This window comes from Numida meleagris, chromosome 10 (assembly GCF_002078875.1).
Source record: "Numida meleagris isolate 19003 breed g44 Domestic line chromosome 10, NumMel1.0, whole genome shotgun sequence".
Classification (NCBI taxonomy): Eukaryota; Metazoa; Chordata; class Aves; order Galliformes; family Numididae; genus Numida; species Numida meleagris.
The window spans coordinates 16,202,815-16,228,062 of NC_034418.1; the positions used below are offsets into that span (position 1 = coordinate 16,202,815).

At 38.5% G+C, this 25,248-nt stretch overlaps 1 long non-coding RNA gene across 2 annotated transcripts in view; it reads right to left on the reverse strand.

The window, feature by feature from the left end:
• The window catches only part of LOC110404588, a 51,784-nt gene continuing 27,050 nt past the window's right edge, over window positions 515-25,248 (reverse strand). For both annotated transcript variants that reach the window (XR_002442334.1, XR_002442333.1), the window contains one exon: window positions 515-599. This is a non-coding gene — a long non-coding RNA (uncharacterized LOC110404588). The remainder of the gene's footprint in view (window positions 600-25,248) is intronic.

Below are 25,248 nucleotides of genomic sequence, written 5' to 3' on the forward strand. Positions count from 1 at the left end.
TTGTAAGCTGTAAACAGGTGGGGAAGCATTTCTCTTCAATACAGTTCCAAACAATGCTTTTTCTTTTCTCTTATAGATCTGGCATTTCACAGTGTCATGTTCAGAAACATAACTCATAAGGAGACAAACCCAGGCTATTGTTTAACCTTCTCTGAATAATAAGAAAAAAAAAGTGGTGACCCTCTGTTCTGACCTGCTTATAACAACGCTGGAAGTAAAACGTGGCTGGAGCTCCAGAGGACTGCTGGCCTTTAGTGTATTCTATGCTCCAGTCAAGCCATGGTCAACTCTGTACGTGTGTCTGTCCTCACCATGGAGTTTTTCAAACAAATAATCCGGTTCTGTTAAAATTTGGTTAAACCCTGCCTCTCCTTTTCTATAGAAATACCACTCGTATCACTACTCTTCCAAAATAATTGTCAGTATCCGTCCCTACATATAGCCAGAATGGAATGTATGCTACAGAGTCAACGATAACAGGAATCATGTTGAGTCACAAATTAAAAGCCTCTTACCTCAGAAAAATCAAGGACCTGCTCTCTCATGCTCCTTCTTTCAACTCAGCCAAAGGGAATAATTCAAGGCCCAGGTGTGCAATGCTACGGAAGAGAAAGGGAATGTGCTTGCTGTATGAAACAGGTGTTGAATACTGTCATAACTGCAGCCAAGTTAATAACATTATAATGAGCAGTAATAAAGAGTCAAAAGCAATAAAAAAGGAGAAAATAATCTCTCGAGAATCATGCTGTACTTAGCATACCCTGAGAGAAAAGGGTATTATTGAGTGGAAGGGGAGGGAGGGCAGAGGAGGAGTGAGGGAAGAGTTTCAGATCTCAGTACAAATTTTTGACTGGAAAATAGGGATCACTGACAGACTCAAGAAGACCGTAAATTCTAAGTTTTTTTAACGCAGTGAATTTCCTAATAGCAGCATACAACATATCTGTGATCCCAAAAGCCCTTAGTGTTAGCTGGCATAAACAAAAATGATTCGGTATCCTCTGTTTGTCTCCTCTGATGTTTTGTTCACAATCACACAATTAACAGAACTGGTGCCCAAACCAGTCTTAATGCATACCTTCACAACCATGCATTTGAAATATCTCCGGATAATAAACGATGAAGACAAACAAGGTATGAATACAGAGGTTTCACAGTGGCACTGGCTGGGAATAATTTGAAAATTATTTGGGTAAAACATCTTTTACGTACATCATTCCTGACTGTACGCAGGTTTTAAAGAGAAAATAAAGAAAATGGAAAAGGAAGACATTATTTGCCTAAGTTATCCAAGTGCTATTTTGAGGCAAACACACAACTCATCCAGGCCCTCTCATGGCAGCATGCTTGGAAACAAAGTTGTAAAGAAAGGCCTCTGTACTTTGTTTGGTGACATGCTTTAATCTGACATTGCTGCAGTCCACAAGATAAATTTGTATGGCTCGTCTCCCATTCATGCAGCTCATGAGCAAAAGTTCTATTTGACACTAAACGAAATTCAAATGTAACCTGTTCACACAAGATATGGTTTCACATAGGTCAGAAAACGATCTCTTGTGGAGCAGGCAGTCATTTTCAAAGAGCCTCATCCAAAGGCTATGGAAATCACAGGAGGTATTCCATTGATTTGTTCTGGGTTCGGATTGTGACCTGTATGAAACTTTCTAATGTAAAAGTGGAAGGGAGAGAGGAGCAGAGAGTCTGTTGTCTGCCTTTGTTCATTTTGTAGCTCTCATATTTATACCTGCGTGAACAAATATTCTGATGTCTCAAGATGGCAGTGAAACAGGACCGCATAAATAAAAATCAGTCTTTTCTTGCTGCAGAAAGTAATTTGATGTATGTTGTCTTCACAATTTCAATGGTATTAAAAAAATCCACAGCAGACCGCTTCACCAGACCTGCCATCCATATACCACCTGTTGTTACAGTTGCATACTTTTGTGTAATTAATGTACTTAATATTTAGCATGTATTTGCTTCCAACCTTGCTTTCAGCTCTGATTTCTCCAGAAATTTCTATTTGTATCCTCAGTATATTGCTAGCGATAACGACAAAGAAATTGCTGCACAGCTCTGATTCCTGGCTACCATATAATATAATAAGATAGTTTTCTTTCTATGCTATTTTAGAGTTTTCCATATCTACTGCCTGCAAAATCGCTAAGCTTTCTCCAATCAGAGTTTTGAGGTCTTGAATATGTGTTTTCTCAGGTAAAACTTCACGGAGAGGTGAGGGTGCCCAGAATTTCTGGAAATTAAGACATTACATTTCTCTTTGACTTTTCAGTCTAATTAATCGGTTAAGCTGCTGGAACCAGACCGCACCTTACCATATCCCTATCCCTGCACAAAGCCAGCAGTGCAATAGGTCTGATCAGCCACTCCATGGCCTGTCAGTGCACCAAAAGTCCTGGTTACACGTTTAACATTCATTTCCCCATAGAAACATGCAAATTCGATATGCTATGAGTTGGAGGGGTGGGCGGGTTCAGGTCCTTTTTCCTAATCATAGTGCCTTCGCACCTGATTTTATCTGGAAGGACCTGAAAGGAAACCTAAATGAGGATCCTGAGTTCAGTCAACAACTATTTGGGCAGAAAAGACATGAAATTGCGTGCACAATTTTCTTAATGCTTAGGTCTTCGCCTCTACCCTGCTCAGAGAACTTTACTCTTACAATTCAAAGTACAATTATACTGCCATTACCACTGAAACTGAATCGTTTTCTGTAACTGAAAAATGATTTAGGAACTAAAAACTTTGACATGGTGTCATGTATTATCTTAGCACCTCCTAAAGATTCAACTGTACTCCATATACCGGTTTTCCAAGAAACTAGACAAAAAGTGACAGCAAAAATATTTAAAGAAAAATGAACCTGCTGGAAAAAAAAAAAAAAGCATTAAAATACATTGAATGTAAATGTAATTGTTTTTAAACCCAATGTTTTTGTAAGATAAATTCAACATTGGACAGGCTCTTTAAAAATCAATTTGCACTTGCTTCCTCCATAAAGATTTATCCCTGAGAAAAAAAAATCCATTAGTATTAAAGTGCTTAAAAACTTGGCAGACTATCTCCAAAGGCATCAATTTCTAGTGCTAATTACCACTAATTATTCACTCAGCAGTTGTAAGTTGCATTCAGTCCCTCAGGGTAGAAGAGAGATTTGTCTCTCTCCAGCGTAGCATGTTTCATATATTTGTTTTAAGAGATTTTTACATTCAGACATCAAAACAGACTTGAAGTTCTGCAGAACTTTCCTATCAACCGGAAAGTATCAAGGTTTCCTTGCGTATGTAAAGAATCTATACAGCCCCTGAGCATCCTCCTCCTGCCATGACAGGTTTTATCTATCACGCTTCTTTGCCGTGTGGAAGAGATCGGACCCCACACGATGTTTCAGTGTCTAAGCGGATTTAATTCAGCAGGCTTCTGGCTGCTCAGGCTTGAAGGTCTAGTGTCCAACCTGGCTGTTAAACAGCTATGCTTAACTGACTCAGAGCTTATTATTCATGACCACAGTTCCTGCAGAGGCCTTCACATGCTAGATCTTCAGTGCTGAGATTTGGAATCATACCAGACCCCCCACATCCCTTGAAATTTACTCCTTCAAGCACTATGAGCAGCTAATAGACTTGGATGCTGGTACTGCTCTGCAATGGCTAGAGATGATTCAACTGTTTTTCCCCAAGGTGAGTCAAGATGGAAGCTGGAAAAGCAAAATTTTTCAGGGAACAAGATGTTTTGGAATGTTTATTTAGGAACAGCAAAAGATTTCATTCTGGTAATTTCAACCCACGCCAATTAAATTCATGTTCTCTAATTTAAAGGTTTGTCTTTTGGGTGCAAAATTCAACTGAAATGGATCTTTTCAATTTCCTAAAAAAAAATAGTGATAGTAAATGAATCCCTCTGTTCCAGGAAAAATGGTTCTTTTTAAAATGTCATAATTTCCCTTCTTGCCCTTTTAAGTTCCTTCTGCACCCCTGTGTTTTGTTACATTGCCAAGTAAGTACTAGGGAAAATAAAAATAATAAAAAAAGGAGAGATTCAAGTTGCCTGTTGCAAGAAGGAAAGAAAATGGGGCTGAGTAGAAAACCTGTTGAGAAGAATACTAATGCAGCATGACACCCCCTCTGCCCAGGAAAAAAAAGATAGATGTGTATGAGAGAGAGAAGCAATAAAGGGTCAGTAATAAAAGAAATATATCACTTGTAGAATTGACTAGGCTTTACTTGAGATTTATAATCCATTCTAAGTGTAGTAATTTGTGACTCCTGGAGACAGACTGCCTATTAGATATCTAGGAATAAAACACATACAATGGGTGAACTCACTTGCTCTTCCACTGTGTTATTTTAAATAACACACTCCGTAGCAGAATTTTTTATTTAATGCAATTTACTCCCAGTCACCAGGTGACAAAAACAGACAGAATGATTCAAATGACTTAACCCCAATACTATGTACAAGTCAGTAAGAGAATTTGCCTGTCTCCTAATTTCCATGCTCACTGTAACATGTCACATCTTCAGGCGTCCCTTTAACTTTCTTGGATCTACAGATCTCTGATCTTGCCTCCAAAAGGACACTCTGCTCTTCACTCCTGAAGCATTCAGATGAGTTAGGTGCTTTTCAAAATCTTGGTATTAGCTTTCAATAATTTATCCAGCACTGCCCACCTTGGCAGCACGAGGTGACGCTGTCCTATGAACTCTTACAAGGCCAGCAGTAACACGGCACGAGTTTCACGGTCCGTGGGATGAACAGGACCATGCTTGGAGATCTTGTGAAATAGAGCTGCAGAAGTTATTTAGCAGAAACTCTTACACAGCTCACTCTTGTCAAGACTGTAATTTCCTGATATAATGAACCAAAGCCTCAGCTGATAGGAATTGCTAGACTACCAGGGACTGCACTGAAGCTGTGCTGATTTACAACAGCAGAAATTAGACTCACTGACTACAGCGAAAGTATTAACAGAGTATGGAACCTTTCAACATGACTAAAGGCACGCTGAATACCTGAGCACTTGGCAGGTTTATTAGCTTGGATGCAGTGCTATGTTATGCTATTAACGCAGAAGCAGCTTCTGGTAAGCTTAGACCAAGGGAGAGTAAATTTGCGTCTTAGAGCTTCTGGAGGTCAAATCATTAACTTTATAGTACGATCGGTAAATGTTCTCTAAGAATGTCAGAATGACTTTGCAAAACCCAAATTCACTGCTTATTCACAGGTCTGAGTAGTCGTATAGTTTGACTTCAATAAGAAAGTGAACAAATAAAGTGAAAGAACAGGGAAATTTCACAATTTCCAGTAAATGACAGAGTTTTATTCCTCAATTCAATTCATATCCTCCTGACGAAGCACAAGTGGTATGAAATCACTGCCTTCACGTGCGACCTGTGAAGGAAGGGTTTAAAGAATTTGATACCTGAATTTAATGCAATTTTGAGGTCTTTTTTTTTTTTTTTTTTTCCATTTCCCTCCTCTTTACCTCTCAGTTGTTTGAAGACATTTTTCTGAACAATTCTTATGTTTTGGTTTGCCCCTTGGCTCGGGAGGAAGTACATCTTTCCTTGTTAAAGAATAATTAGGATGTTCTATTAATCATTTCATTAATAGAAAAGAACCGTAAGTGACTCCTGAGATTTTTGAAAGTCCTTACTGAAAGAAGGAAAAGTGGAATGAGAATCCCTTATGGATATCACTTTTTTGTACATTCTGTGGGACCATTTTTTAATTAAAAGTACTCTGTACTCTTGGTTCTGGTCAATGTGAATAAATGAAGGTGATCAAACTGATTAAATTCAAAGCACCACACTAGTTGAACTGACAGTTCCATCCTACAGACTAAAAACAGATATCTGCTAAAAACAGAACACAGTTATAGGAGGTTGTTCTGCTAGCACATTCACAGATTTCCTTACAACATTTTATTTTTCTGTAAGATTTTAATTTGTTGTCTTTGAAAGACCTCCACACTTTTTGCCTGCCCAACAAATACACCTTGCAGGGGGTTAACTATTTTAAAGGGGTGACTTTTTAAAATAGCTGTTTCTTACACAATTTTGTCTTCCACTCTATTGAGCAATCTACAAGATTTCATATAGGACCAAACTTATAAAAGTAGTGAAATTGCATAGATCCCCTAAGGTCCTGGATGACAAAGATACAATTTAACTTGGAGTTTAGGGATGTGGGGACTTCTTGCAAAGAAAATGGAACTTTAGAGCATAATTTGAAAGCACCATAACAAATGCAATTTAGCTGATGCTGACATGACATGCTTCTCAAGGACCTAATTAAATTCTAGCCAAATTTCTTAAAGCAGTTGTGGGTGGCCACTTTATTTCAGATCTACAGATTCCTGGCTTTTCACCACCAGAGGACAAGGAATGGGATCATGGAAGGATTTAAGCACAGCCAACGGTGACCTGCAGCAATTTGTCTTCATTGCAGCCTCGCAGCCTGGCTGCAGCTGGTTCATAAAGCGTGCTAGTCAATGTGCTGCACGCAAACAATATGGATGTCAGATGAGTCTGGACTTCAGAACTGGTTCAGAATTGGCCTCTTTGAGACAAATAACGTTGATGCACACACAGATGGATGTAATGTTCATTTTTGTGGTAGCTGAGAACACAAGCATGTGTATTTTACTTGTATGCTAATTTTTGCTATAAAAACTGCTGCTGCAAATGCATGAATTCACCCAAAATAAGGATTTTGGTGATTCTAATGAAACTTTCTCTAGACAGTCAAATATTTAATGAAGCATGCCAGTGTGCTTCAATAAATAGATGAGAAATTCAAGGCAGTGAATTCATGGTTTTGCACAAAAACTAGAATAATTCTATAGAAAGAATCTGATTCTTCTGTATCCCTGTAAGAAAACTCAACTCATCCAAATGGAAGTGGGTCACATTCTCAAAGCTTACTGAAACATACAGAAAGTTATCAGCTTTTCCAGCCTTTGGAGTTTGTCTCTAAATCCACAATTACAAAACCATTTTGTGGAAAAGTCAAGAACAGAACCCCCCCAAACCTGTTTCATGTTCCATTGTGCTCCTCACAAAATAATACTGTTTCAGATCTGACCTTTGGGAACATTACTTTTGACATTTGCATAAAGAGATTGCCTTACACATTTGGTGAACACCCAGCAACAGTAATCAGAGTCATCAGAAGCATCTTCTCAAGGTAGAACCTGAAGGAGCAAAGTGCACCTTTAAACACATGGGGAATCTGCTTATAGTTCACACAGTCCTCTTCTCTTAGAAGCTCAAAATGACTAGTGATCGTTGATAAAGTGTTTTCGTTTTCACGACAGTCATGGATGAAAATGAAACCTGGTGTAATTTCCTCAGAACACGTGTATTTATATTGAATCTGCAAAGAGCTGTCAAAACAACTGCTATCATAGCATTATATTGAATCTTTTAGATTCAAAACCAGAACAGAATCCATCAGTCCAGACACAGCACAGAAACACAGAACCATGAAAGTCATATTCAGTTCAAGAAACATCCCAAAATGTCAACACAAAATGCACATTCTCTGGAGTCAATGATGAACTCTAATGCATGAGAAAGGGTGCTAGTGTGGGCCAATGAAAGGAAAAAAAACTGATTTCTAAAATACCTATCAGTAAAGCTGACTCCAAGCCATTACCTTTATCCTTTATTTTAGTTATGTTTCATGAACAAATAGCAACAAATGGCTTGTTTTAGCTCTTTGCCAAATGGTAGAAATTAACTGTTTTCTTCCTTGGCTGTTAAATTTTTCGAGGCCATGTGTATGGACCAGAAAACAGTACACCTCCAGGGAGAAAAGCATCTTCATACAGATTACAGTAAAGGAGACTTCAAACATGAATCCAAGTTAAACACGTCTTCATCCATTATGAGTGTTGCTCACACCATCAGCCTGAAAGAGGATGCCGTTGTGCTCCTTAGAGATCAAGCAGCTGCTGGTGCTGGCAGCAAACATATGAGAATTGGCTATTTGGCTTATCTGAGCTCATCCATATTAATGCCTTATTTCCACAGAGCAAAATTTAGGTGCTTCTTGAAAATGCCCTTGGTGTCATCACCTCCTAAACCTTGCCAGGTAGATCGCTCCAAACATTTATTACTTTCAGACAGAGAAGATGCTCCCCTGTGTCTTTATTTCAATTTAAATTCCATTTGTGCTCTTTTGTCAGATTTTCTGCATTGAGTTATGAATAATGCTGACAATTGCTCTACCATTACAGAGTTTGAGTTCTTTAATTAGATCCCCTTATTCAACTTTTTTTCTGAGGTTAAGGTTTTAAACTAGTCCTCATAACTCATTCTTTTAAAGCTGAAGGAAACAACGTCAATGCTTTACAATTCCTCTTTTTTCAGGTCCCATAATATTCCTTCAACTGCAATGACCGGAATTCATTGCTTCAGCTGGGGGCTGCCCACCCACTGTGCAATGACAATCACACACACTTCAGATGTGCATACTAAGATACATCCTCACTTCTGCATGCCTAAAAACCAGCTCTGATTCCAGGACATCTTTTCTGTTTGCTTTCCTAATCCACAATTATTTCACATCAAGAAGAATTTGAACTCTTGGATTTGGTTTGTTCTTTTTGCTGTCCCCATTGTTTTTGCCTCCCCTGTACATAAATAGCCACCTTAAATTCTCACCTACTTTGCAAGCAAAAATAAAACCTGGGAACTATTGCAGTGTTTCTGGATCTTTTAGTTAGAGATTTAGGTTAGTTAGAGACAGCTGCAGCTTGAGAAGTACCAATAAAGACATCTTATGTACATAGCATCAAATACTCTTAAGGAATCTTGTGAAGCACCCAGTTACAAGTTCACCTTCAAAATGAGCAAATACAGCAAGTACTATTGCTGCCATCTGGCAGAGAAACTGAGTCTAGGCACTGAAGTACTATGAGCTAAGAAAGAAGGGCTAATGTCTGAAAGGGCAGCTCTCAATTTCTGAGCTCTCAGCTCTATCCACTTGAAAATCGTGCAACTGTCTGTGAAAATATGTCTCATTTGCTGTATGTGCTGTCTCAATATCAAGTGTATATTCATTGTTGCCACTGCTGCTGTCTTCTTTCCTGGATGCGGAATTTTGAAGCCTATAGAATAAATCTTTCTTTCACCAGAAATTTTTTCAAGGACAACTTAAATGCAGACAGTAAGACACATTCATGTCTCAGTATGCTGGGAGTAAAGTGAAAGACTCTTTACGGAGAATATAACTAACTCATTAAACTAGTCTGTCCATAAGCTCTGGTAAGCAAGACATTCCTCTACTCTACTTTATCTTGGTAAGCAATGCTAAGACAAGATAATGTCCAGCCTGTAAAAGATTCAATGATAATGATTCTAAATGGCAGGTATGAAGAGCCAACTCCTTGGATTATTTTCTAAATTTTATAAAGATTTGGGAGAAGAGGGGACGGACAGACTACGCTATCCACTGTCTTTTAAAGTATCTGTATTACTGAAGAGATATGGATTCAGAATGCAGGAAAGATGCTATGCCAAAAATTAAATTGCAGTGTATTGTCTATTTCACAGCAACATTGAAGCAGAAATTAATTTTCTATTTCTATTACGAAAAAGGATCCCTGACAGTTTGAGAGCAGGGAAAAAACACTGTGTAAAATGATATACTAAATCCCCCAAACAGACATTAACAGTAATGGTAAGGGACAAACCACAGCTCCCTGGCAGAATAAAGGCAGCTGAAAGTGTGGCATCACCCCTTCTATGACGGCTGCCTGCAGGATCAATGTTCAAAGGAGGTTTGAAGTGGTGACATAAACCAGAACAGGCATGTGCAGTTCCTTTGGCAGCTTGAAATGGCAGGTGGAAATGCAGTGCCTATCTGTGCCCAACAGCCTTGATATGCAAATCCATTTGTACTCATTATAACCTAATTCTACTTCTTACCTGCTAGAACACATGGACAGAAAGGAAACAAGTCTATCAAGAGAAGCAAAAGGCAGAATGTAATTACTCTCTATGGAAAGAGACAGTAGGCTGAATTTCCCTTTTTACTACTAAATGGAACTACAGTAAGATCACCAGCATCGTCTCCCCATGCAAAACAGCTGAATTTGGCCCTACATGTACAAAAAAGACAGACAAATAATCAGGTGTTAACTGTCTTCTATACAAGCCTCACAAGATGTTTATTTAGAGGCACATTCAGAGGAACAATTATGAAAAGACTAAATGGAGACAATCTGAGCTGTAACAGTGGTGTTACATAGGGAGGTAACTGTGGTGGGGCTGTGTGTTTAGCTCCCCTCAGCATCCAAGAAATTCTATCTCTATGTGACCATTAATTTCGACATAAGTGAACGGGTCTGATCCTTGCAATGCATCCAATAATACATGCAGAAGGAGAGGAGGAAACTTTCAATATGAGAGTATGTATTCCAACTTCACATACTTTCCAAGCTTGGAAGTGATATACCCTGAGATATTTTAGCCAGGATTTTTACCTTTTTAAGAACAAAAGGTGAAGTAGGTCTGGCTTTGAAACTGCAAGTGCAGATCATCATCAATGAAGGGAAGGGGAGAGAAGGCCTCGGAACAGGTCAACAGTAAGAAAAACCATCCCCACATTGCACCTTCTCTTTCCAGGTATTCCTGAGCAAAGCCACTTTGTAAGCTGTACTCTACTGCCTCACCTTCTCCAGAGCTTTACCACAAAAACAATTCTTGTCTTCCTTCTCTTCCTGGTAAAGCACATCTCAGAACATTGGTGCCTGATCAGCTGAATTTCACTTTCTGTGCTGGAAGCCCTCTAAACTTCATCACTTCCTTTCACCTGTGTAACCTGTGCACTGTTGATCTGATACCGAACATTACTTGCACCAGACAGTGTAATAATTTAATGAGTACGTTCACAGGAACCACTTGTACTCTGTATTACTTTGTTTTCAAGGCCTTGTGATTGGGCCACAGAAAAGGATGTTTGCTATTTCTGATGGCCACTGCACACAGCATAGGCAGATCATGGCATCTTTCTTTTTACAGCAAGCCATAATACCCAGGGAAATAACGTAAAGCAATGCAGGATGCAGTGGGCAGGGAAAAACAGACACAGCCAGCAAGGAATGTACAGTGTGTGCAGAAGGGTATGACAGAGAAAAGGGGAGAAGAGACTCTAAACAAGCTTTAGTTGCAGTGGAAAGAAAAAGAATTCTTAAAGCATGAGAGAAAAGTCTACTGAGACTGTGGCAGCCCAGGAAGGTCTGTGCTGGGCTGAGAGCAAACTTGAAAAGGAAGGCAGCTGCTGCACAGCCTCAGGGTGTGTACGCTGGGTGATGAGTTGTTCACATTGCTATTCTACCTCACTTACACATTTTCTCAATTTTTAGAAAATTTATGGTTCTAGCCTATCTTCTAATTAGACCTGGCTCTAGAATTTGCAAAGGCACTCAGAGGCAAAAAAGATCCTCAGCTGACCCCAAGCTCTTGTGTTGAGTCACGAAAAAAATAAAGTCAAGATGTCCAGCTGGGTTACTAAGAGCAAGAACTTCCTCCCTCTCGCAGGCTCCTTAGCCTGAACTAATTAAAAGACACGCTCACCTGTCAGAGATGACTTGCCCAGAAGGCACACAGCTCTGCCCTCAGTCCTGTGCAGATTCCCAGCCCGGGCCCTGCTGGAGCCTTCTGCCTGCTTCAAATTAGCACAGCACAGGTACCTTTTTCACAGCTTCTCTAATCAATCAGTTATGCACACAGTCCTTGTGTATCCAGGCACATCATATTTGAAAGTATAATTGCCACAGCAAGACAACACAAACTAGAAACATTAACAAATCTTATTTTCTCACATCCCCCTTCCAATCGAAGATCTGAATAATTTAGTATGGCTTGACAGCTCTTGATTACACTTTGCACCTTTTAAAATTGTCTAAATGAAATTTCAAGTAATTTAAGCAGCAAGTGAAAATGACACATCTTTGTTTTTTTTTTTTTGCTTCATAGGCAGGAGTACTGGAAGCATCAGTTTTTAGCAGCCTCAAGTCAGATCTTCCAGCAGTTTTCTGCTCGGACAGTGAAATGCCTGCTGCTGGGCCTGTGTGTGAGGAGGAAAACTACTGAGGTGAGTGAGGATTTCAGGGCTCAGTCAACACAAAAAGAGAGTAATAATAATGAAAAAAAAAAAACCATGACAGGCTGGCTGTATGCCAGTTCACTTGGCACCTGGCTCTAACAACAGCACACAGCCTAACGAAGGAGGAGCTTCACAGAAAGAGGAGATTCAGTTTGCAGGTGCATATACGTATACGTTGGGTTATTTGCACGTGGATCTATCCAGGGGATGGGGAAAGTGGAATTCCTGTAACTGGCAGAGCCTTCAAAAGGTGCATGCAAAACGTCACGCTATGAGAGAAACTGCTGCCACTTACCAGCAAGCTGCATCTAACTTTGCTAGTTGCTCATTTGAGCAGTAAGTTTATTAGCAAGGGGACCTTGTTCTCTGCCTCTGCAAAGTGGTAAGGGATTCTATAATATTACAGAAATGAAATCTTTATAATTACTGTTCATAGGAGTTTAGACTGTACACAAACTAGGCAGACATCTTGGGAATATTCAGCTTGGCTGGAAAGCTCAGAAAATGAGTTCTAATTTGTAGCTTTCCAGCTTAATACCAAAAAAACAGGTTTCCTGATGGCATTTCTTATTTTAGAATGCACATTACTGAAAAATCAATCTGATACTGCTTTTTGCCTTTATAGGAGATCCATTAAATAGGGATGCAAAAAGAACACACTTTCAGTATATAGGTGACTTTCACCTTCCAGACTTCAAAACCCAGGCAAGACAGAGAAGGTAGCAAATGCTAAGTAGCTTCCAAAAATAGGTCTATTGCCCTTCACAGAAGGAGGAAATAGAGGATTGTAGCAGAATGAATACCTGCAAGATCCCGGAGCAATTTTAAGCCTGTTCTTCCAGATTCATCTCGCATTCTAGTGAGAGTCTGTTTCATATTCTATCTTCTTCACCAGGTCACATATCCATAATATACAATCTTGTGATCCAAACTGTCCTTCTTAAAAGGGATGATGCATAATGTGATCGATACTTTTTTACACTGATAGAAATGAAACTGTCTAATTACAAGTAAATCACTTGTATGTGACAGGCTCAGAGTAAACGAGAAAAACATTTTCTTCTACCCATAATGTCTGAAATGTACACTTTTTAAATGAATTGAAGAAAATGGAGGGAGGAATCACTTCAGGCTGCTAAAGGAGCTTGAGGAATACGTAGGATGCTTTGTCCTTGCTCTTACCTATTGATTAACAATGGAAGAATTTTGAGTGCAGGCTGGAAAAAAAATCTTATGTAAATCACATAGAATCAACGCCTCCTACAACCGCAACATGAAACTGAATTGTGGATAGAAGAGACACTGGTTAATTTCTGATAGCAAAAGGATGGTACTGGCAATACACTCCAAGACAGGCACAAGACGCAACTGAAAGATAAATGCTGGAATTTGGACTTAAATAAAAAAAGTAAAGAGTAATTTATAAGGACTGGCTTTCATCCCATTTTACTGAGGTCTCAACTTTTCACACAATGAATGGGTACTTGGTGTAAACATGGCCTTGCAAACTACATCTCCTTCATGATTTGCCCTCGTAGGACGCCTTTCAGTAGATGGCCTTGAGGACCATTACTGAATGGAGCTGTGCCTGTGCTGTAGGAAAGTGGAGAATTCTTTTTAAAAATGAATGAATAAATAATTAAATACATATATTGATTAAATGTCGTGTTGACTTTTTTCATGATTTTAACTATTTTTCAGCTTCCTCTTAAAAAGGTAATGTTGTGTTTTATTAGCAGGAAAATGAAAGTATTTCTAGAAAATTAGCACATTTTGCTAACGTGCTCTTTAAAAAAACATAATTGCCAAATAAACTCACTAACAACCAAAGGAAATAATCATTAAAGGTTTTGAGAGAAACATTTCAAATATTTCAAAAAGTTATTCCCATTTAGCACCATGTAACATTCTTCAAAACAGAAATTACACATGAGATGTTATCCCTGGAAATCTAATTTAGTTATTGCCGTTTTCTTATATGGAACAAATGAAAAGAAACACAGAGAAACAGAGAAGAAATGAATCTATCAGAAATTGAAGCATGTCAGCATGGGGCACTGGCATTTCAACTCAATTCTGCAAACAAAAAGAATGATTAGAGAAGGAAAGAATTTGGGAGTAAACAAAGAAGGGAAAGAGGCATTTATTACAAACATCATGCAATGCCAGATCTGGTTAAGTACAGTGTGTCACTCCCTCTATGGTTAGATGCTATTCAGTTTAAATCGAGCTGACTTATGACAGCCATAAGCGGAAATTCTTATGAGGTTCCACAGAAATATAATCAGCCTCCAGAAACTCTCGCTCATCTATCTACAAAGCAGCACAGCAAGTGCTTACTAACGTAAGTTGAGGATGGGCAAGGCCATGATGATGTGAAGGAGCACCCTGCACCCTGTGTTCCTGGAGCACACCTAACACATCTCATCAAACTGTAACAGAATTTGGAGTACAAAGTTTTGCTCATTTTGTCTTTCTTAATGAACTTTTTTTCCCCCCAAGGATGCTCATTTCAGCCTCAGGAATTATCTCCTGGTTTCCTGAACCAATGCATTTTTTAATTCCTCAATGCCAAGCACACTGAAGTGGAAGCAGTGATGCAAGTACCCTTGTACCTTGAGGAAACCACGCAATGTGTTATTGTTTTTCTTCCGTTCCTTCTGTGCTCCTGGTGGTTGGGGTTTACAACAAGCTCTGGCTTTTAAAGCCAAACCATGGAACTTGATTCATAAAGCACTGAAATGTCAGAGAAAATGGGACAAAGATCACATCAGGCTGATGAGTTTGTAATTACAATGACTGTGTTCCTCTTCTCCCAAATGCCTACCGCTGCACGCAGAATATGGTTACAAACTGGAGAGGAAAACTGAGCCTGCATAGATGATGCTCTCTCACTACAAGAAAAAAAAGCAGTGGCTGGTAAAAGTAATGATCCTGTGTCTTTTGTTTACTTGGCTTTGGCAGTGTTCCGATACGCACTGCCTCTTGCCTGCAGTCCATTTTTTGAGACATATTGCAGAATGACATCGTTATGAATATAGGTATTATTGCTGCTGAATTCCAGGTGATTCACTCCCTCAAAATAGTGAGCATCATTAAACCAACTTTCAGAGTATTCCACAACTCCTCAAAGAGCCCAGCACATCATATAGACCTTCTTCAAAGGACTCCCCTAGGCGCTACTGAGGATTCTCCCTCGTGACAGATATTGCTGCAAACAGCAGCTGCTTTGCCTCTCCTTGTATTATCTTAGAGGGAGGAAAAGTGAAAGCTATGAATCAGCCTGCTATCAGGAATCCAGGGATAATGAAACAAAGAATAATTAAGGTGCCAGAAGTACCATTTGGCACATATAAATTATAAGCAATTTTTGAACACTGGTTTTCCCAGCTCCATAAAACTTCTATTCTTCCCTAGTGAAATTAGGCCAGTATTGCAGCACGGAAACTGTGGAACGAGTTCTCATAACAATTATATTCTACCCTTGTTTCTGTTTTGACTTGGGAACAGCAAGCTTTCTGATGGAAGAATGAAGTTTCTTATACGCGTTTACGGACGGCTGTCTATATGAGTGACAGACACGTGTTGGAGCAGTGTAAAATGCTGTCACTCTGCTTACAGAGCAGTTGCTTTGGAAAGATTACAATTTAATGCTAAATAAACGACATCAAGATAAAAATAAATAGAGCAATTAGAAAGCAAACATTGTTTTTCGCTCAATTCTAGACCAATATTAGAGATTGAAAAAATTGTCATGTAGACTGAAGTATGAAGAAGACAAGACCATATTCAGTTTTAGGAAGAAATGCAGCCTGTTACTGGGGAGACGGTAAGTATTTTCTTATCAGCTTGTTCAAATAGGATCACTATTACAGCTGGCAAGTCCATCTTCTACCGCATCTTGTCACCTGAAGGGAAAACATCCGATATGGGGCATTTTTTGACCCAGTGGCTCAAGTCCTACAAGTGATGGAGGACACATGATGTATGAAATAAGCGTATGTCCAGAAATATGAAGAAATACCATGCCAGGAAATAAAGAAAACATATACACGTATTGGTTTGCCTAGGGGGGCTGTAATTTTTTGTCTTTTTCCCAGTAAAAGGTGGATTACAAGTGTTCTCAAATCCTGAAGAAGTTCTGCAATTTTTTTTTTCCAGCGGAAATGTAAAGGAACAAAAGCAATTCGATGTCACTGCAAGAGTCTTTTTCCTCTTATTAAATGTATCCAGGGGAAGCCTGGAAAAGAACTCTGCATTTCAAAGGAGTTTTTCCCCCGTTCCTAAACTGTGTTGTTCTTCCTGTTGCTCCTCTCTTAAACTCCCAGTGCCATGGTAACTTCAGCTTGAACAGTACATAGGGAAGCACTCAAATATTAACATATCCAGAGAGGCTTTTTGACCAAGTATTGTGTCATTTTGTGTGCAGGAAGAAAGCCTGAGAGAGAAAGAGAGGGTTCTTCCAGCAAACGAAACCCACAAATTCTATGATTCTGTGAATTCTACAATCTTACGAAATGCAAAAAGCACTCAGCAGCAAGTCACTGGCTTTCTACTCTAATTCTACTTTTCTACTTTTATCCTGAAGTGAAAGAAACATGGATTTATTTTCGAGTCATATGGATTATGAAATACTTTCCAAGAGCAAGTTCAGTAAAATCAAAGATCAGAAAGAATGGCTATTTTTCAAGAGTTCAAAGGGAACAGACTTAGGACATATCTAGACTGCTTGGAGAAATCACCAGGAAAAAATCCTGGACTTGGGTAAAAGTGAAAATGTTGAGCCAGAATTCAGGAAGACCAAATGAGATGGTTCAGCAAAGCCTTGTTGACCTGTTGTCAAATATCTGACAAGGAACTCATCTGATAAGGGATTAAAAGGGAATGTGAGTCACAATGGTTCTGTGGAAGATAAGCTTTATGAGACTAACCTAATTGTGTACCCTGGTAAAATTACAAGCATGTTTTATGGATGTAACAGATTTAAATTCCTACAAATGTAATGTTAGAATACTGTAATGCACAATATTCTGTTGAAATTTAGCACTGTACCTTCCTAAAGTAAACATTAAGTGGATTAATAACAAGCCACATGGCAGATTTTACACATCTATTTTCAGGGAAAGCTGTCATGGAAAAATGGAATTTTAGTGCATCACTGCCTACTAGAACTCAATCCTTTCATCAGTGATCCAGAATTAACTGTAAAATCACTGTTGAGAAAATTGGTGGCTGCTGTAGCTACTGCTTGAAAGAAAAATTGGTTAGAACACTGAACAGAGCTGCTTGGTAAATTGGGGGAATTCAAGCAAGGGGCACTTATACACAGCCAAATGCAACTGGACATAGCTGAACACAAGGAAGGCAGGCCATGCCTATCACACAAAGGATTTATAGCCTGGAAAGAAATTGCTCTGAAAAGATTTGCTGCTAAGAGTTGATACGCAGCTGAATGTATGAGAATCCAGGATGATGCTGTACCAAAAAGAACTAGAAAAATCTTTGCATAAACAGAGGTAATGTGAGTAGAAATGCAATTTTTATCTCCTTGCCCAACACTCATGAGTCTGATATAAAAATCCTTCTTGCAGCTCTGGTACCAATACCAGAAAAAGAAGCATAAAAATGGGATTCAAATAGATGCCTTACAATACTGTACTTAAAAAGCTCATTCTACTTAGCTTATCATAAAGAATGAAAAAATGTGTCTTGAGAACCAAGAGGAAGATAAAAATGCCATGTCCTATAGTCTTTTAATCTGGTAGAGTAAAAGACAGGAAGATAAGAGAATAGGACAGAGACCCAAAAAAATTCAAATAATTTTTTTCAGTTCCAGACCTGGATATGTCTTTACAGAAAGCGTTTCAGTAAAACACTTCTCAGCAAAAGCAGTATGGGAGAAATGCCTGATCTTTCACAGCAGAGACTGAAAATTTAGATTAGTGCAGATCAGCTGCAGTTGTAGGACCTAAAGGCATTCCCATCCAGCCTTCCACCTTTTTTCCAAAGGTAGCAAGGATAGCGTCCTTTAGGTAGTGAACACTGCTTTAATTGCCAAACGTTCTTGGGTTATGCCTGAGTATTATGGATGCCTCTTCTGCTTCTGTAGCTCAGACAAGAAGAGAAAGAAGCCAGTCACCCTATACTGGGGGTGGTAGCCATGTTCCTGATATTACACTGCATCTTCTGTAAATGCTCTGAAAATGACTCAGAGATGTATCCTATAAGCAACTTTTCCTCATGACTTCTTGTGGTATGTCAGTGTATTACCTTCTGTTTACTTTCAAAATTTCTGCAATATCTATACTTGAAATTGGAGAATATGCCAATGTGATGGCTTATTGCCACCATGCCATACTGCTTCAAGAACAAAGGTTTCAACCAAAGAAAACATCTATTTCGATATCACTGTCAAATGCTGTATCGTTTTGTTCAACTTTAGACCCTATATGGGCTCTTCTGCAACCTTCTCCCCTCAGAAAAGCCTTACAGATTCTCCTAGGTGCTATATTAAGCTACCTTCCACTCCTTTGGCTCTGTTAAATGTTAAATGTTAAACACCCTTAGACCCTCTTTTTTTTTGGCTGAGTGGCAGGGCTAAAGTTTGGGGAGATAAGAATCCTTCTCCCTGCAAAAGCTATTCAAATCTTGCTCTTAGACACTTGAGTCCAAAAGGAGACTGTCATAGGTCTGATTCATTCATTTCTTTCAGTTTGCTTTTGTCAAAAGGGAAACAACACAATAGCTTTTCTCTGCCCACAGTTGAACTGATTTTCTATTTGTGCTGAGGAATAAGAGATGTAGAACATCCAAAAATGAGATCAGGGCTGAAAGACATCTGTCTTTACCCTTTGAAGGAAAATGGAGTATTTCAAAATGATTTACGCTTGATTTTTGTAGGAATTTAAGAAAATATGTAGGTTTGCTTGTACCTTGTGATTAATCCACTCATCTGCAGTTGACCTTGTCTTGACACCTGGAATAAAGCTGCTCATTTCCATGTTGTATTTGACACCAGATTAATTTCTGGTCCTTATTGACACAGTTAGTCTTTTAAAAGGCTTGACTATTTAAGAGGAATAGTATCTACTGACAAGGAGATGGGCCTTTCTAAATGAGGGCCACTGGATGAACAGATGTGAATAGACTGATCATAGCCACTGCTGCAGAAAGAAAAAGAAAGAAAAAGCGTTCAACAATTCTACTGGAAAGTAATGCTCGTTCTAAGTACAGTCTATTTCTATATGGCTGAAAATTTAATTCTAGAGTGCTGCCATCCAAATAATGAGGTCAGGGAAAAGGATGTAGGAGCATGAGGACTGCAGTGTATAGAACTGCATTGTACTGCAGACAGTACAATGGAATATATTGGAAGGCTGTTTTCTCACTGATGGCATTTCAGAAAGAAAATGCATTTTATATCTACAGCATTTTAACCCATTTTAGAACTGCAGTTTTTCCTACATATGAAACCATTGTATTAGCTTATTCCTGAAAATGGGTGTTGCAGTGCATTAGGATTAGATCTACTATGCCATCCCACAAAGCAGATGAAAAGGATATGAGTGCTGTTAGGTCATTTGCAGATGCTGCCAACAAAGAATGAATACTTATGGAGGGCATTTATTTAAAGGATTGCTTTAGGAACCGAGGATGATCAGTTCAGATCAAATACCCTTACTGGAAAGTAACTTATGAAGAAACACAATCCTAAGCCGTTGCTGAGGAAAACGCACTGCAGTTCAGGCGGTGGTCAGTAAAGGTGGTTTAAGCTGTGTTTGAAATTCTTTGGCTGGTTTTAGGCCTGCCAGCACCACACAGCTACCTAGCACCTCTGTGGGAAACTGGCCTGAAGGAGAGGTTTGACCATACCACGTTCCTCTAAACAAGTCTTTTTTCTCTAAAACCAAAGCTGGTGTTGGAAGTAAAGTGGCAAACATTCACTGAAGAACCTCCCTGAGGAAACCCTTTTGGAGTTGGATTTCCCCCCCCCAGCATAACTAATTCATCTGTAGAAGGGGAGGACAAACAGGAGCTATTTTACTCCAGACATACAACCCAAATAGGAGCCACAGAATCCAGTCTAAGGAGTCAGCTTTGTAGCTCAACAGTCACGTCTTCCAGCTTATTTTCACACAAATTATCCACACTGGTATTACGAAAATCTCTCTCCAGAAAGGATTCACCCTTTTGCTACTAATGGACACAGAGAGACAGAGAGAAAGAAAGTGAGAAAGAGAGAGAGAAAATACATTGGTAGAGTAAGTTCAACTCACAGATATAAGTTATTTCTCCTCTTTCTGGTGAATTGTACATGAACAAGTCGTAAGTTTATCATATTATTTCAGTCCTAATAAATTTACTTGAGGAGTTACTGTAGATGCTCATTTACAAATTCTATATTAAGAACATAAATTGTTTCAGCTGCATACACAGAATTTGTGTTTCCCAAAATTTAACATCTAGATCAAGGTTTCTGGAATGAACACTGACAGTTACAAATGTTCCTTCTGTTAAAATTACTGTTAGGTTAGCTGTTTTGATTAAAAATTGTTTGGTAGAACATTCACAAGAAATGAAGTCTGAAATAGGACTGAACTCAATTTTGATGAAAGGTTTTTGGTTTTTTTTCCAAACTGAAATAAGTACTCAAGAGGGATGATAGAACTGGAAAGTGACAAGTAATCTACCAGCCTTCAGAAAGCAGACAAGTTAGCCATAAAATCTTGCATTTTTCCTTAGTATTCTTGCTTTGAGCCCTAGAACATGCACTGAGAGGAAATATACTTCGCTGTATAGCTGCACTTCTTGACTAATAAATTCTAATTAACATCCCATAATCTATTTATTGCCAAAAGACAGTCGTTCTGCACTCAATGCATTTCATATATGACAACTACTGGTACGAGTGTATCACTCTGCAAAGGAATGTTGACCTGTCATCCAGGGATATCTACCACTTACTTCAACTTTTTCTTCTAACTTGAGCATTAGATAAACAAGATTCTTACTTGTACCTATGGGGAGAACTACAACAGAATGCTCCTCTCAACTCCAAAGCTCTTTCTGCTATTGTCAGGAAGTCATTCTAATGTTTCAAACTCCCCTAGAGGGGTTATGTTCAGAAAAGGCTTCCTTTATTACCCAGTCATCCAACAGATGGTTCATCTGGGATTCACTCTAGCATCTCTAAGTCCTGGTTGTCCTTATTCCAGTGGCTTCCACTAAAATACCATGGTTACTACAAAGGTTTACCTTTAACTAAGGCTGGTGCCTCACTTAAAACCTATGAGAACCTTTATTAGAATAACATGGACTACTTGTGGGCTGAAGATTGTGTGAATATTTCATTTCCTCCCTGAATCAAAGCTTAAGAATGCCACAGCTCTTCCTCCTGAATTAAACAGTAAATCATTGTATTTTATAATCCATCATAAATGTAAGCCACCAACCAAAATCACTTTTCATTCCTATCACTCTTTCTCCTACAAGCTAAAACTAACAGCAAATTTGTGTATCCATTCATGCAGTAATCAGTTCATTCTGTTTGATTTCTCTTCCCAAGTTAAAAAAAATGATGAAAATATCTATTCCAATTTTAATCTTCATTGTAGTCCAGTAAATAGAAATAACTAACATAACAGAAAAGTGAGAACATCCTAAGCAGCACTGCAATCCATTTAATACATGTTGTTGTTATCTCTGTTCACACGTGATAGGTGATAAAGGAGAGTTAACAGAGCTTGTATAATTTATTTATAGGTGGGTAGTATATGCATGAACTTGCATTAAGAATCTCATCTAAAGCCATTAATGTAAAGTCTGTATGAAATATATATAACAGACAGAACATACATCTTTAGTGAAAGTACAGTGAAGATATTGCATGGATTATAAAAGGACAAGAGCTAGACAATAAGCTCCTGTTGAGGTCGACTGCTCGAGTTATTCTGATTATGCAGGGCGCTTGTCATCTCTCAGACAAAATCAAAGTAGAATATTTCTGGCTTCTGATAACCTGCTCAGGTGAGCATCTTTTACATACAAGTGAATGAAGCATTACTGAGAACTGTAACAAAGTTATCCGAAAAAGCGGTAATACATACTTGTTTTACCTTTTGGGGCTTAACTGTTGTCTCTACTGGCATCCAGATCTCCATAAATTAAAAGGAGGTGTACGCTCCCTCACTGCATCTGCTATTGGTAGTGCTGCAAATTTAGATGAGCTGGTGTTTAGATGGCATTATGCACTCATGACTTGGACTGACTAGCGTAAGACAGAGATCTAAGATCCAGCCTGGTAACACAATTGCTTCCAATTTCATATTTGCAAGATTTTTGTTTTTCACCCTGTAGTGAACAAAAATAATATGAAAAGCCCCAGAGACGCTACTGGTTTTCAAGTAACTATGTTCTTTGGCAATTTACAGAGGCAAATTACTGGCTTCTTTGAATGGTGGACAAGTGATTGTTTTATGATTGCTGCTAATAAAGTTACTTGTTAAAGGGTAAAAAAACATAAAACAACATACAGAAAAACTGTTTAAAGAGACATTTCTGGAAAATTCTTGAGATGTCTAGAAATTCAAAGAAAAAAAGGAGAAAACAAATAAGATTAATTTGAAAATCCAAACTCTTATAAAGCAAAATAATGTTTCAAGCTAGTCTAAAAGTCCTTGGAAGGGATCTCATAGAGATCTGAATTTTAAGACCCAAAGAAAAATGAGGACTCAATCACATGCATCATATGAAGAGGCACTGTAAAAAGACCTTGAGTATCATGCATGGATCTGGTTCTTTCTTCCCCAAAGGAATATATTAGAAGTGGAAAAGTCTCAGAAAATGGAAACTAGACTATGCGGTAACTCCCCATAAAAGGAATAATAGAGCAAATCAGGACTATTCAATTTAGGAAAAGAATCATTTGGAGGAATGTGACAAAAGTGTGCCAAATTATGAAAGGACGGAGAAGGACTGTTTAATAACTGTTTGCTCTCTTTCATGCAAAAGTGGGGGTATCATGTGAAGTAAGGGCAGGCATGATCAAAATTAATGAAATGAATAATTCCTCCCAGTACAGGCAGCAGATCTAAGAAACTTTAAAAAAGAACAGTATAGAAACCTACATAGACTCAAGGAGAAACTGGGCATATACTTGGAATATAAATTAATTGCATAATAGGAATTAACCATTAAATTCAGCTCTCACTATTTATGACCATACTATCAACACTAAGAATGGATTTATTTATACAGTGCAGCATAATGTACAGCTTTAAGCAGTGGAGACTGAGCAAATCCTGACATCAGAAACCAGGACTAGGTATTACCACAGGCATTGCGCCGTAAGGATGTGTCAATAGTGCTTTTTCAAGACCTAATCTACCAGCTCTATTTGGTGCTGTGCCAATATCAAACTCAGGATACCGTGCTTTGCAATGTAATAGTGGTATAAATATGATAATTACTAGTTTAAATTTTATTTTTGAGGTGGTAACAACGTCCATGACCTTGACTTGCAGGAGATGTTTGACTTCACCTATGTAAGCCTGCAGAACCCTGTGCACAGTGTTGTTTTTGACAATTAATTTACAGCCACATGGAGACCCCGGTGATCATCTCACTAGCTCATAACCACCCCAAGGACACCAGGCAGCTTCCTGGTGATACTTTTTCAGACAAAACTTTTAACAGCAGTGCGAGATTTATTATTAAAACTGTTAGGCAAAGGCACTGGAGCTTAGTCAGTACTTTTCAACCTTATTTGCTTCATGTAAATGGAGATGCTACCCAGGACCAAAAGCAGTTCTGGGAGTTCTAAAGAGTCTACTGCTTCAAGTGTTGACCTAGTATAACCATTTCATACATGAATTTAATTAGAAGTCTACCAATTAGACAGCTTCTTTGTAAAGTAAACATGCATGGATTATCATATGAGGTCTAGAGAAAAATTAAAATCGAGTTTATTTTTTAAATGGAATGCGAAATAAAAACAGAACAATGAAGATGGCAACTTGACAAGTGCATGATGTGTCAATATTTGCTCTGAACAATTGTTTCTCTGAAGATTAGGAGCTGAATCTATATGCATGAAAGATCATTTGTGTTGAGTCACACACAAGAACATATCTCTCTTGCTAGGAGGAGCTGCTGTAATGGATTTTGAATAGTCATTCAATTAGTAGTAGCCAATACATGATCTCTGATTACTGAACTAGTATTCAGGGAGTGCATTTTCAGAATAAACTTTTAGACCAAGTGTGATTAAGACTGTCCAATAGTTTAAGCTTCCCTGAATCACTTCAATTAATTTTGAGGTCTGTAAAATTGGTGTGAGTGTGCAAAGCAAATTTCTACAATAAGCTCGCAATTTAATTCCTTTTATTTCCCTTGAGGCAATTCCAATTTTCCTTTCCTTCTGCACTCTTACTCACTTCTCACAAAAATGATCTTCTAGCAAAGGGAAGATTCTAGTGTATTTCCCTTCAGCTTGGAAAAAAAAATTAAGCTGTTACCAAGGGGTACTTCATGTACAAGTGCAATAATATTTGCACATGCTCATAAATAATTATTTTTGTACTAAACATTTTCTCAGTATATAGTGTTCCCTTGCTACCTCTCAAGACTCTTCTTTTTAGTTGATTATTTCATTCTAACCATTTTCATTCCACCTGATGTAAACATCAAAACTCCTTTTTAAGTGATGAGTTTAAAGCACCATTGGACTCTAATGAGGCAGAAGCAAATGCATAACTGCTTTGCTGAACTGGGGCCAAGAAAATGAAGTAACTTGCTTGCATGACTCTATAAGCCAATTGAGTCTTGGTCTTTTATCAGCTGTGGTTAATAATAGGTTGAGAATAGCTCAAGGCATCCTCAATGGGAAGGCTCTGCTTAGGGAACTGCCTGCTTCAAGACAATGAACTGTCACTCTGGAAATCCTTTTCTGAGTTATTTTCTTGATGACTATTCAATTCTCTCTGCACGCAAGGTCTGCTATTTAGAACGTCTGCAGCTAAGACCCACATATTTTGTTATTAAATGTTGGATATTGCTTTGACTGGACACTTTGCAAATTGACTTAATAAGGAAGAGATATGTCCAGCAACAGAC